The sequence below is a fragment of the Papaver somniferum genome, chromosome 1 (genome assembly GCF_003573695.1).
Source record: "Papaver somniferum cultivar HN1 chromosome 1, ASM357369v1, whole genome shotgun sequence".
Classification (NCBI taxonomy): Eukaryota; Viridiplantae; Streptophyta; class Magnoliopsida; order Ranunculales; family Papaveraceae; genus Papaver; species Papaver somniferum.
Genome location: NC_039358.1, coordinates 49,687,806 through 49,701,337, shown reverse-complemented (window position 1 = coordinate 49,701,337; position 13,532 = coordinate 49,687,806). Strand labels below are relative to the sequence as shown.

The window sequence follows — 13,532 nt, the reverse complement described above, 5'->3', positions numbered from 1 at the left end:
TCCTCTTATATTATAAACTTGGCCTTGTATACTTGCAAGCTTCTGTGTGTCTTTGCCTGTCACACCAACATGTTTGAATCTTTAGAGAAACTTGAAGTTGAATTCTTAGAAATTGTTGATGGAAATGCAGGGAATGATATTTATTCATCGTGATCATTCTTGTCCATCTACTAAGGTATTTTGGGAATTTGGACTGCAAATTGAAGGGAATCATGACGGACTTCCTCCTCCTCAAGACGGATCTGTTCCTAAGCTTGTCATATATGCATATATTGTTAAGTCATTGTAATATTTGTTTGGTTATTTTGTATGACTGAATGTCGTCCACCGTCTACCTGAACCTAGTATATGTAGTTAGTGTCTCACTGCTACATGGATATGCATGCCCCATTGAGGCTAAATAAATGATTTCAAGGTTGTACATTACTGGGGAAGCGTTATTGCCAATGCTCAAGCCAAGTTCCTAATTCTTGACATCGGTAGTCTTAGGCTATATCAGGTTGAAATAGTCTAGTAATTTTTTAAACTTTTTCTTTGGGGACAGAAATAAGACACGATTATAACTAAAAATCACTCTTACCAGTTGCCACCACCTCAATATGGAAATCTTGCACCATCTATGGTGTTACGGAAAAATCGGTCGTATATGGATGAATATTATAACTTTCCAGTAAAAACTGTAAAATAAGTGCAAGGGTTAATTATTTAGATGTGCAAGTATAGAAAGTTAGTTGCTCCCTAGAGCAATTCTGGTCAATCCTGAAATGATTTGAAATAATAGAACTAACTTTGTAACTTACACAGTTACACAATAAATTATATGAAATACCTTTCAGTCGATCAATACCAAACATCCATGGTAAAAGTTTTACGAATTGAATATACGTGGAAAGGTGGATTCTTATCAAAACCAGATTCCGATAAAAATTTGCTGCAAGATGTGATTTCTAATATCATGGAAGCTCTAAAGAGGAATATAGAATTTAAGAAATCTCGTTACAAATATTGAGTGCTTCCACACGTATTCTCCATTAACACTTACTGGTATATTTACATGAGAAGTCGAAATTCAGAACTAGGAAGCATATTAGGAAAACAAACGTTAAAAAAGAAATACAAAATCCTAGCTAAAGAACCAGCTTATATGTATCAGAAACATGCTTGGGGACCTACCATAAAGTTACTAGAAAATGAAGCAGAATCGAAGAAAGCGCATAACAATAACAAATAAGTTATTAGCAAGAGGCAAGATGAAAGCTTTTATGAAAGATTTTGAAGATAATTTGCAGAAACATAGAAGTGGTTTTCACAACATTCCTGATGAAGATTTGAAAGAACAACTAAGATAAATTATAATGAATTTGGTTATACCCGTTTATGTTGAATATTTGGAGACTTACTCATTGGTTCTCCATATAAGGTCGTGTCCTTCACCAGATTATATTCAATCTATGTTAGCGCAAATGTTTAGTGCGAAAGGGAATGTGAGCATCCTGCGACGCTGTCACTTGATTAATCGATTAGCTGGAAGAAACTCAGATTCTGGTGATGGGTCTGGTGAGATTAAGGAAACTGAAAGGTAAAAATTATTCGTGTACGGTATAATAAGATTGAACTTGAATATTACAGCACGAGTTTTTAAAATTTCGATTCATCTCTGTCATTATGGTATTTATGGCTTCCCTTGCTGGAAATGCGTTACCATTGTCTTCCCTTTCCCTGTTGTGTTCTTAACCCACATGGCATTTCATTTATCTTCAGATTTTCCTGTCACCGCAGCCATGGTCTTGGAAACACAAAAACAAAAACTTCATTTTAAACTTTTGGCTTCCTCCCATGTTGGGAAAACTTTACCAAAATTGGCACTCAAGCTTTGAGTTTTTCATTCATGTTCCAAACTTTATATGTTTTAGAGACCCAAAGTTACCTAGTACGGAAAAAAAGTGTTTAATAAGTGACGACCCAATATATATTTGGTGGTCCAAAAATTACCATATGGTTTGAAAATGCCACAGTGACCATAATTTGCATTGTGAATCAAAATCTGCCTCTCGACAAAATATTGCACCTCAAAACCCCTATTGTGCAATGATCGAAGTGTTGCATTTGCGGACCAAAATTTTCCCATCCCCATGATTCAAAATATAAAACGTGAGCCTAAATCTACAATTGACTATGATCTTCTTTTTTTTAAAAAAAAAAAAAGGAAAACGATTACATAAGAGCATTTAACTGGTGATTGTCTAGCAAATAGTTAGGCATTAGCTGAGAGTAGCCCATTTTAGCTAAATTACATATATCTTTAAAGTTTTTGGACTTGAAGTCCTTACAAAATAAACTACTGAAAATATCCATCAAGTGCATAATTTTTTTCAACCGTGCAATTTGCTTGCCAGCAAGTTGATTTTTCCTTCCTTTGCATTGTCCTAGTGAGTCTTATGTTTCTTCCAGCAATGTTTATTTGACTGCACTTCAAAATTCTTGCCCATTGTAGTGTTTCCAAAGCTGCTAGGCTGTCCCCTTCATCTATGGAGTGGCTCTGATAGAGAAGCTCTTCCTTCCAATGGTGTTACCTGTTGATGTTTGTATACATATTCCAATTCATGTGAGTTCAGTGATCATAACTAGCAAAATTGTAAAAGGTCATATAATCATTTACAATTTATTGCATTGACCTAGGTATGGATCTTTGAATATTTGTCCTCTGATGGTTGGAAGCATAGTAGTCCAGATGCTCTATGATCTGATTTTCCATAGTCATGGGGTTTGGATGTTTGCCTTGAAAAGTTGTTTCACATCTTGTCTTTTAGACAAACCAACTTATTGTAACACAAACTTCTGCGCAGCTATCCCAATAAGAAGGGAAGTTATTAACCTTGAACCAATTGGCACACCATTCAGTAGTTGTGTTGATGTTTGTGGTTGCTCTCTCTAGGTTGATGTTGCACCTTGTCCAGACTACTTTGGTGTAGTTAAATTCCATAAATAGATGTTTACTGGTTTTAGGGTGTTTCTTACAGAGCTTGTTGAGAGAGTCAATGTGAGACATAAAGGAGGATAGGTATGCATTTAGGGGAATCAAATTTGTTTTCGGTTTCTAGGCAAAGATATGAATCCTAGGAATGGTGTTCGTTTTCCACAAATTCACCACAGTTTTGTTAATTGACTGGTTTTTTTTATTAACAAGGATGTTATACATAGATTTAACAGTGAATATCGCCTAAGGATTATGTATCCATCTGAGGATATCAGATTTCTCGGGGTGGACAGTAATAGTAAGCACATATAGGAAATTGGCTTCAGAAATATAGTCTAAGAGAAAGGGGATATTCCATTGATTGTTTTCGATAAATTCGTTGATTAGGTTTGGGACATTTTTCCTAGGTCTATGGAGTGGTTCAAGGGGTTCCACTTGACCTGGAATCCATAAGTATTTCCAGATGTTTATGGACCTCTCATCTCCAACTTCCCATATGCAATGCTTTTCGATCAGTTTGATGCTTTTATGGACACCTTTCCAGACCCATGAAGCACCAACAACACAGGTGGAGTGGAAAGGATTGGAGTTGGAGTTGGGATAATATCTAGAATTTATAGACTTAGCATAGAGAGAGTTTGGCTGGTGGAATAGTCTCCAACCATTCTTGGCAATTAATGCCAAATTCCATTGTCTCATTTTTTCATACCATTACCCCCATTTTCTTTATCGTTATTAAGATTGTCTCAGGCTTTTATATAGAAGCCTTTCTTCTTCATATTCTTACCCCACCAGTAGTCCCTCACTATACTCGTAGATCTCTTGGTAATTTCTTTAGGTAAAATAAAGGAGGAAATGATGTAAAAATGAATGGTTTCTAACACAGTTTTTGTCATCACATTCCTACTAGCAGAGGACAGATTCTTCCCTCCCCAACCCTTGAGTCTATTTTCGATGTTATCGGAGACTTTTTCAAAAGATATTATTTTAGATTTATTAGTGAACATGGGTGCACCTAGGTATTTGTCATTCATGGAGATTTTCTTAACATGGAGGATGTTAACATTGTCTTTGGTGAGGGTCCCATAGACTTTTGGGGAGAAAAAGATGCCAGATTTGTGAAAAATTATCATCTGACTGGAAGTTTTGCCATAATCAGTAAACAAGTCCAGAAGGTTCTTGCTCTGTGTAATGGTGGATTTTGAGAAGATCAGGAAGTCATCAGTGAAAAGGAGATGACTGATGGAAGGGATTTTTTTGTATATTTTAAAACCAGAGATCTTTCCTAGTTGCTCAACATTTGATAAGGTCCTAGAGAATGAAAAGATAGGGAGATAGAGGGTGTCCCTGTATTAGCCCCTAGTGGATTTGAAAGAATTGCAAGGACTATCATTAACCAAAATATTAGAGGTGCTGGTATTGATGCATTGGAAGATGAGGTTGCACCAAGCTTTGCAGAACCCCATTTTTCCTAAGATAGCCAAAAAATAGCTCCATTCAACTCTATCGAAAGCTTTTTCCATGTCAAGCTTTATCCCCATGAAGCCAGTGTTTCTTTTATTTTTCCTCATAGAGTGAATGATTTCATGAGCCACAAGGATGTTATCATAGATCTGTCTTTGATTAACAAAGGCATATTGATAAGATGAAATAATGTTAGGTATAAAGACCTTCATTCTGTTAGCAATGACCTTAAATATTATTTTGTACACTATGTTACATAAGTCAATGGGTCTATATTCGCTAGGGAAGGAAGGATGTTGAACCTTAGTCAGAGAGATGAAAGTTTTGTTGATTTTTTTAGCATATGGCCGCTGGCGAAGAAAGATGTGACAGTATGCATAATATCTTTACTAATTAAATCCCAGTTTTTTTGAAAAAAAGCAAGCAGGGAAGCCATCTGAGCCAGGACTGGCATTTTGTGGCATACCAAATAGAGCAGTCCTGATTTCCTCAATGGTTGGGGGAGACATAAAATTAGTATTTTTCAGCATCAGTAATGGAAGTAAGGATTAGGTTGAAAATGTCCTCATTGATGATAGGATTAGAGGTAGTTAGAAGATTTGAGAAGTGATAGGTGAGACAAGAGCTTATTAATTATCTTCCTTCAATCCACTCAGAATTCTCGTTAAAAATACCAACTATGTTATTCCTTCTGTGTTTAATGGAAGCACTCAGGTGAAAATAACTAGTATTCTTATCTCCTAAAGCAATGAACTTTTCCTTACCATTGATTTTCAACATCTCTTTTTCATAGTTATAAAGTTTGACCAGATCAGACTTAGTTTTAAGAAAACTAGGATCATTGAGTTTAATAGAATCATTAGCTAGATGATATTTTAAAGCAATATTTAAATTTTTTATGTTGGCCTGAATGTTTCCAAAATTGTTTCTGTTCCAGAAGCTTATCTCTTTTCTAACTTCAGCAAGTTTTTGAGTTAGTTTGAAAGCAAAAGAACCTGGAGCATCAAACATTCAAGCCTCCTGAATTATGTCTCTACAGCTTTGTTCTTCAAGATATAACCCAAAAAACTTGAAAGATTTGAAACCTTTGCTAATGTTGGGCTCAGTATTTAAAACTATAGGGGAATTGTCAGATCTTATGGGAATGGGATGCTTAATTAGACCATTTGGGAAATTTGAGGACCAAGCAGGATTGGACATCCCTCTATCCAGTCTTTCTTCAATGAGTTTCTCATTCTCTTTCTGATTGGACCAAGTAAAGGGAAAACCATAGAATCCTAGGTCAATCATTCCTAAGTGGTTGAACGTATCCCTGAATTTTCTAATTTTAGTGTTGTTAGGGGTATTTCCCCCTCTTTTTTCACTAGCATGGAGGATAATATCGAGGTCACCAATGATAAGCCAAGGGATATTAACTATGTTGGCCATTTTTTGGACAAGAGACCATGACTCCTCTTTCTTTTCACTGTGTAGTGACCTGTACATACAGGTGAGGAGCCATTCAACATTGAGTTTTTGGGACCAAACTAGATAATCTATCTGGTTTAAGTCTCGGTGTATAATATATAACTTAATAATATTATCCCAGCAGATGGCAAGGCCACCAGCAGCAAAATTAACATGGGGAAGGAAAGAATGGTTGTGGTACTAGATTGGTGGAAGACCTTTCCATAAAATTATTTTTATTTTTTGTTTCAGATAAGAATATGATGTTGGGATTTTCCTCTGCTATGATGGATTTAATATTTTTCCTAGTTTCCAAAGTTCCTAGGCCTTGACAGTTCCAAGAAACTAGCTTAATGAACTGCAAAATATGAGACAAGGGGATAGCCAAAAATGAGCAGGGTGTTAAGAGAGTAGTTGTTACATGCTTACAAGAGATGATAGGAGTAGACAAATCATAAACACACACACAGGGTGCAAGAAACTATCGGTATTGCAATCATAGATAAAGAAAAAGAAATTAAGAGGATTGCTAACCTGGGTGTGAGAAAAACTCGAGAGATTAAGCAATAGGCCTTCATAAACAACATGATTATCTCTTTCCTTAGTAGCCTTTGTCATCTGATTGGAACCTTTGTTCATCTTTCTGGATTTAGTAATTTTGGTCTTTTTGATGCCAGAGTTAGGGTTTGAGAAAGATCCTGGAATGAAATTTTGGATAAAAGAATCAATTGTCTCAATTGCTAGCAAATTACCAGTTGGAAGGGGATTTGAACTATCAAGTTTGTTCTTCTTTTTAGTGGAGTTAGGGTTGTTAATTTTTCTGTTTCCAGAGAGGGTTAAATCATAACTAGAAAGAGGATAAGAAATGAGAGATGAGGAGTTGGATTTTTGGTGGTTTTCCTGGTCCATTTTCTAATCGAAGGAACCGGAATAGCAGAAGATTGTTCGTACTGATTTTTGTTTTTTTGGGATTGGTTCAAACCCCGAAGGGTATTTTGGTTCATTAGGTGAAACGGAGTTGACTGGGTTGGATTTTGGGATCGTGATGATTCGGTGTTGGAACGGGTTATAGTTATAATTGTCTATGGAGTGGGATTTGAAGGTTAACTGAGAAGATTGGCCTCTGATATTCTGTTTCTTCTCGAGGTCCAGATGAGTAATTTGAAGATGATTTTGATGTAGATGCTCCACTGCAAGAGACTGATTTAAATCTTTAGTTGTTTCTTTCTTTTGGACAGTTTGTTTCTTTGCTGCATCAAATTTTCAGATTGAAACGATGGGGATGCTAGGACATCAAAAGAGTTGTTTCTTAGTTGTTGTTCTGCAACAGAGAAAGAGGAAGGGGTTGGTTCACATAACATGATTGAGTTGGCCAAAGTTTGAAGTTGATCGGCTCTTTCTTGTTTTTCCTGATCTAGAGAAGCAGCAAGAATGTCTCTTTCTTTTGGTTGCAATTGACTATGACCTGAATATCAATCACATGCCCCAAAACGATTGCACAATATCCCAAAACATGGTTCGCGAGCTAAACTTGCATTATCATGAAAAAAAACCTTTTTAGTAACCCAACATCTACACCTAATTTAAAAAATTTCACTAGAATATAAAATATATATCAGGACTCGAAATTAGTCACCATAACATGAATTTTGCACCATGACCCAAGATACGTCTCGTGATCCTAAAAAAGCACACTATGACGCAAAGTTTGTTACTTGGCCCCCATAATTTCCCTAGTGAATCCAAATTTTCCAAGTCCCTTAAATTTCATTTTGTGAAAATATTTGTCAAGCCTAAAAACTTGCATTAGCCTAAAATTTGTCATTGTAACTCGAATTTGTCTCCTAACATAATAATCTGCTTCCTAACGCGAATATTTATCTTTGTGAAGCAAAATTATCAGCACAACCCCAAATTTATAGTTTTGTGACTCGAAAATTACTTTGTAGTGGTCAAAAAATTGTCATGCAGTGGTGGGGCCAGGATATTTTTGTTAAGTGGCAACTATTAAAAAAAATTGCATTTAACTAAGTTTTTTTTTTAAATCAAGTCATATATGTTATAATATAATCGACATTTCGTAAAAAAATATATGTATAAACTAGTTGCGCTTAAACATATCCCGGAGAAAATCTTTATCTTCTCAAAATCTCTTGCAACATACACATCTTCCTCCTAGCGCTCTCTGCTGACATTTAAAGCTTCATACTGTTAGAGCACTGCTTGGTTGAACCCATCAAACGTTGGTATATAAAGTTCGGTTGTTAAATTTAGTTCCAAAACTCGTGTCACTTGATAGGTCAACTAAAGTCAACTTCTTATGTTAGACCAGAAAAAATAAAAATATTGAGATTTGATCTAGTTACTCACGAAGATTTGAAGACGTATTGAAGGCAACAAAGACATCATCCTTCAGAATGAGGTTAGTAACTACAAACTTGACTTGTTTCATTTTTATATTTGTTTTTACAAGTCTTTATTTATTGTAAACTTAACATACGAAAGTGAAAACATTTAAATTTAAAATGGAATACCATAAATAAAAATGGTTTTGAGATTTTTAGATGAACAATTTGTCTATAGAAACATTAAACCACAAATGGGTAAAGTTGGATACTTGAATGATGTGAAAGATACAATATGCATTTCGGTTATAGTAGTCTCATGTTTTTCATGGTTATGAAAAAATGTTCATAAAAACATATGCTTCAGTAACATGATACATATCTGAAAACATTCATGCTCGTGCGTGTTAAATGTTGTACTATATAAAACATGGAAAATAGTTGGAATTCCATTACATTGGATTTGTGTAGGTATAGAAAAGATAGTAAATTTATTATCCCTAACCGAAAATGCTTACGATTATGAAAGGTAATTCTTGAATCAACTCACCTTTCCAAACATTCTATTTTTAGAGAGATTGAAAATGTCTCTTTAAAAGTTATTCGACCAAACCTCTGAGTGAATGTTCTAAATTTACAAGAAGATATCGTGATACCATTGATGGTTTCCGCATTCGACTGAATAAGTTAGACTTCTTACATTATTCTTATTTTTTAAATTTAGGGTTTTGTTCTCTTTTTTTTTCATTTTTCTTGTCTTTTTATAGATAAAGGAAAAAGAAAATTTCTTACAATTCATTTAAGGTATATTCGATCAAAGATATTTTTTTAAGGATTGAATAGTGAAAATCTAATGTAATACCCATGATATCACAATGCATTGGGATTTCTGGATAACTTTATTTTAATAAAAATAAAAACGAAGATTAGACTAACAATGTCTTAACATAAAAATTGTCACATACTTGGGTGCAGTTTTGCAAGAAAGTCAGAGACGCTTTGGCAACAAATCATTAATCTGCATAAATCTCTCTTCAAATTACTACTTCTCATCGTTTTGCAGAGGTATCTTAGTCAAGTAATCAAGTAATCAAAATCTAGTTAGAGGGAAAACAGGTCAGCAAAGAATAAATAGGGTATTGGTTTCAGTAGTTTGTTTGGGATTATGTCTTACCTTTGTGGAAGTTTGCATTTGTACTATTTTGTTAGGTTTTGTTTTGGCTTTTGCATTTGCTACTTGTTGCAATATTATTTTTTATTTTAATTTTTGAAGAATATTTGTTCTTGTTTTAGTGCATTGTTTTGAAATTTTCTCTTTTCAATAATATTTTAAACTTATATTTATATATAGACATTGTGTTTTTAATACAAGAGATAGTCTTGATAATTAAGTTAGTATTGATGCTCATTGTAGATACATAATTAAGATAACAAGAATGCATTATCGAGTTTTTCCTTCTTTTTTTTTTTTAATTCTATTTATGATGTTATGGAAGAAAGGCTCCATTTGCAGCAGTAAATTAAGTGCAAGGTTTGGTTAGATGTAGTATAGGATGTTAAGTTAGTTGCTCCTCGGAGCAATTGTGGTCGATCTTGAGATGTTTTGCAAAAATGACACCAACTTGGTAACTTATTTACTTGTATACAATAAATTATCTAAAATACCTTTCAGCCGATCAATACCAAACATCCATAGCAAAAGTCCTGCGAATTGAACAAATGTGGAAAGCGAGTTTCTTATCAAAACCAGATTCTGATGAAAATTTGCTACAAGATGCAATTTCTAATGTCATGGAATCTCTGGTGAGGAATATAAAATTTAACAAATATTGCTACATAGATAGAGTTCTCCCACGTGTATTCTCTACGAACACTTAATGGTATATTTACATGAGAAGTAGACATTGTGTTTTTAATACAAGAGATATGTCTTGATAATTAAGTTAATATTGATGTTCATTGTAGATGCATAATTAAGATAACAAGAATGTGTTATCGAGTTTTTCCTTTTTTTTTTTTTTTAATTCTATCTATAATGTTATGGAAGAAAGGTTCCATTTGCAGCAGTAAATTAAGTGCAAGGTTTGGTTAGATGTAGTATAAGACGTTAAGTTAGTTGCTCCTCGGAGCAATTGTGGTCGATCTTGAGATGTTTTGCAAAAATGACACCAACTTGGTAACTTATTTACATGTATACAATAAATTATCTAAAATACCTTTCATCTGATCATATCAAACATCGATGGCAAAAGTCTTGCGAATTGAACAAATGTGGAAAGCGAGTTTCTTATCAAAACCAGATTATGATTAAAATTTGCTACAAGATGCAATTTCTAATGTCATGGAATCTCTAGAGAGGAATATAGAATTTAAGAAATCTCGTTACAAAGACAGAGTGTTGCCTCACGTATTCTCGATGAACACTTACTGGTATATTTACATGAGAAGTAAAAATTCATAACTAGGAAACATATTAGGAGAACAATTATTGAAGAATAAATACATAATTGTAGCCGAAGAATCAACATATATGTATCAGAGACAGGCTTGGGGACCTATCGTGAAGTTACTAGAAAATGAAGCAGAACCGAAGAGAGAGTGTAATACTAAGAAAGAAGTTGTAAGTGCTCTTACAAGAGGCAAAATTGAAGCTTTTATGAAAGATTTCGAAGATAATTTGCAGAAACATAAATGTGGTTGTTATAACATCCCTGGCGAAGATTTGAAAGAAAAACTTAAAAAAGCTACAGTGAATTTGGTTATACCTGTTTATGTTGAATATTTTGATACTTAGTCATTAGTTCTCCATGTAAGGTCACTTCCTTTACTAGATTCTATTCAATATGTTTGTGTAAATATTTGGTATGAAAGGGAATGCTAGCATTTTTCAACGTCGTTAGTTGATCGACTAGGTGGGAAGAACTCTTAAAAACTATCCTTTTATTGTGTATAATAAGGTTTAACTTGAAAATTACAATGAAAGTTTTTAGTATTTTTCCAAGTAGATGTGATGTGTAAGTTTGTGGTGATAATATTGTTAAATGTAAAATTTTGAATCATGCCTGTCATTATGGTAAATATGGCTTCCCTTATTGAAGATGCATCACCAGTGTCTTGCCTTTTTCCCGTTCTGTTCTTAACCTTGTGGAATCTCATTTATCCTCAGATTTTCCCATCAAACCAACAGTGATCTTCCAAACACACACAAAAAAAAAACTTCATTCTAAAATTCCGGCGTCGTCCCATGTTGGAAAATTTTCACCAAATTTGCATTGAGGCCTTGAATTTGTCATTGTGTCCCAAACTTTATATTTTCTGGACGCACGAAGTTTACCTGGTTGGGGAAAAATTTGTTTGATGAGTGATATCCCAAAAATATCATGTGATATGAAAAATGGCACTGTGATCTAAAAGTCGCATTGTGAATTAAAATCTACACCGTAATGTAATATTGCACCTCAACCTATTGTCCCGCAAACAAAGTTTTGCATCATGAGCAAAAAAAATTCCATTGTAGGTGGCCCAAAATCTTCCCATCTTCATGATGGAATATATGAACCGCGCTCAAAAAATATAAATGTACAATTGGTTATAACCTAAATATTAGTCACATGGCCCAAAAAGATTACCCAATTATCCAGTAAATGTCCGACAATCCAAATTTATATCATCATGACAAGAAGAAAAAGAAAAGAACCGTAACCCAACATCTACGCATAACCTAAATTTTCCACTGGAACCCAACATTATATTGTGCCTAAACATTAGTCACCATGACATAAATTTTGCATCTGACCCAAATATGTCACGTGGCCTTAAAGCCACGTTGTGAAGATATATTTATCAGATAGATCATGATTTTCCCAATGATCAAAAATTTGCCACGTTCCTCAAATCTCATCCAGTGAAAATATGCATCGTGATCAAAAACTGCATTGTATCTTAAAATTTTCCATTATAACGTAGATATGTCTTGTGGTATAAAAATCTGCATCGCAATCCAAAAATTTGTCTTTGTGAAGCAATAATTGTCAACACAACTCAAGATTTATATTATGATACAAAACATGCCTAGTAACCCAATATTTGTCTGGTGACTCGAAAATTGCCTTATAGTGGTCCAAAAATTGTGCTGCATTAGCAAGCCTGGATTTTTTTATTAGGTGGGGGGAAATATAAGAACAAGAATGGCAACTTAAATAGTTTTCTCCTTTTGAAAACAAGTCATATTTATTAGAACATAGCCGACATTACGTAACAAAATATATGTATATACTATTTGTACTTAGATCCCAAACAAAATATTTATCTTCCGTTCAATCTCTTTTAACATCAACTTTCTCCAAGCGTCCTTCACTTGATTTTAAAGCTTCGTACACAACACTTTGTTTCTCTATAACTTGTTTGATGACATCTTTCATCTGTGACAATTTTTGATAAATAGTGGTCTGTAGTATTAATATATTAGCTTCTATTATCAATCATCATATCATCCATACATGCGTCTTGTTGTGGTTGTGATGGTTGGTCCTACTGAGTATCATCATAAAATTGATTAAAAAATTAGTGTTTACACATACCGACCTAGCCGATTATAATTGTTCGAAATATACAGAGACACAATCAACTAGGTTTTAAATCAAAACCTAACCGATTTTAGAACAAACAATTACTTAAAATAACATAAACACCACATCTAGGTTTTAAATCAAAACCTAACCGATTTTAGAATAAACAATTACTTTAAATAAGGTAAACACCATTCGCGATTGACAGGTTGTTTGAAAATAAAACCTCGTCGATTGAATATGTGTTCTTCGTTTTTGAATGGTATTCTTCAGAAAATTAAGAACACAAGCACAGTCTATATATAATTTTAATCGACCATGCCGATTGTAATTCTAAAAATTAAGAATTTTTTAGTCATTCCAATGTAATAAACCAAAAAACAAAATAAATGGGTTTGTGGAGAATTACCTTCTGATTCTCGACATGTTTCATGTGGTAGTTCCTTTGGTATTTGAATTTGATTGAGTCTTTTCGTCTTCTTCTTGTTATTCTTTAGTAACTAATTATAGTTTTGGTTGAGCGGCTTTCATGACAGTTGGATCAGTTGTCGGCCAAAACCTGTTTAATACGACCCTTTTTTTTGATAAAAAAAATTAATCGCATTTTTCGAACAAACGATTACCGGCTGAAATTTGACTATGAATTCGTTTGAGAAAAATATAGGAAAAAAATAATAGACTGCATTAGATGAAGAAGTAAAATAAAACTGGATTTTCTTTTAGGTTTATAAG

General features: G+C 33.9%; 1 long non-coding RNA gene across 1 annotated transcript; it reads right to left on the bottom strand.

Annotated features, from left to right (window-relative positions):
• Positions 1–2,152: 2,152 nt before the first annotated feature.
• On the bottom strand, positions 2,153–7,230 carry LOC113286114. The gene is made up of 2 exons (XR_003329113.1): positions 6,422–7,230; positions 2,153–2,573 (listed from the first exon to the last, which is right to left on the bottom strand). It is a non-coding gene; the product is annotated as an uncharacterized LOC113286114 (long non-coding RNA).
• Between the last annotated feature and the right edge of the window lie 6,302 nt (positions 7,231–13,532).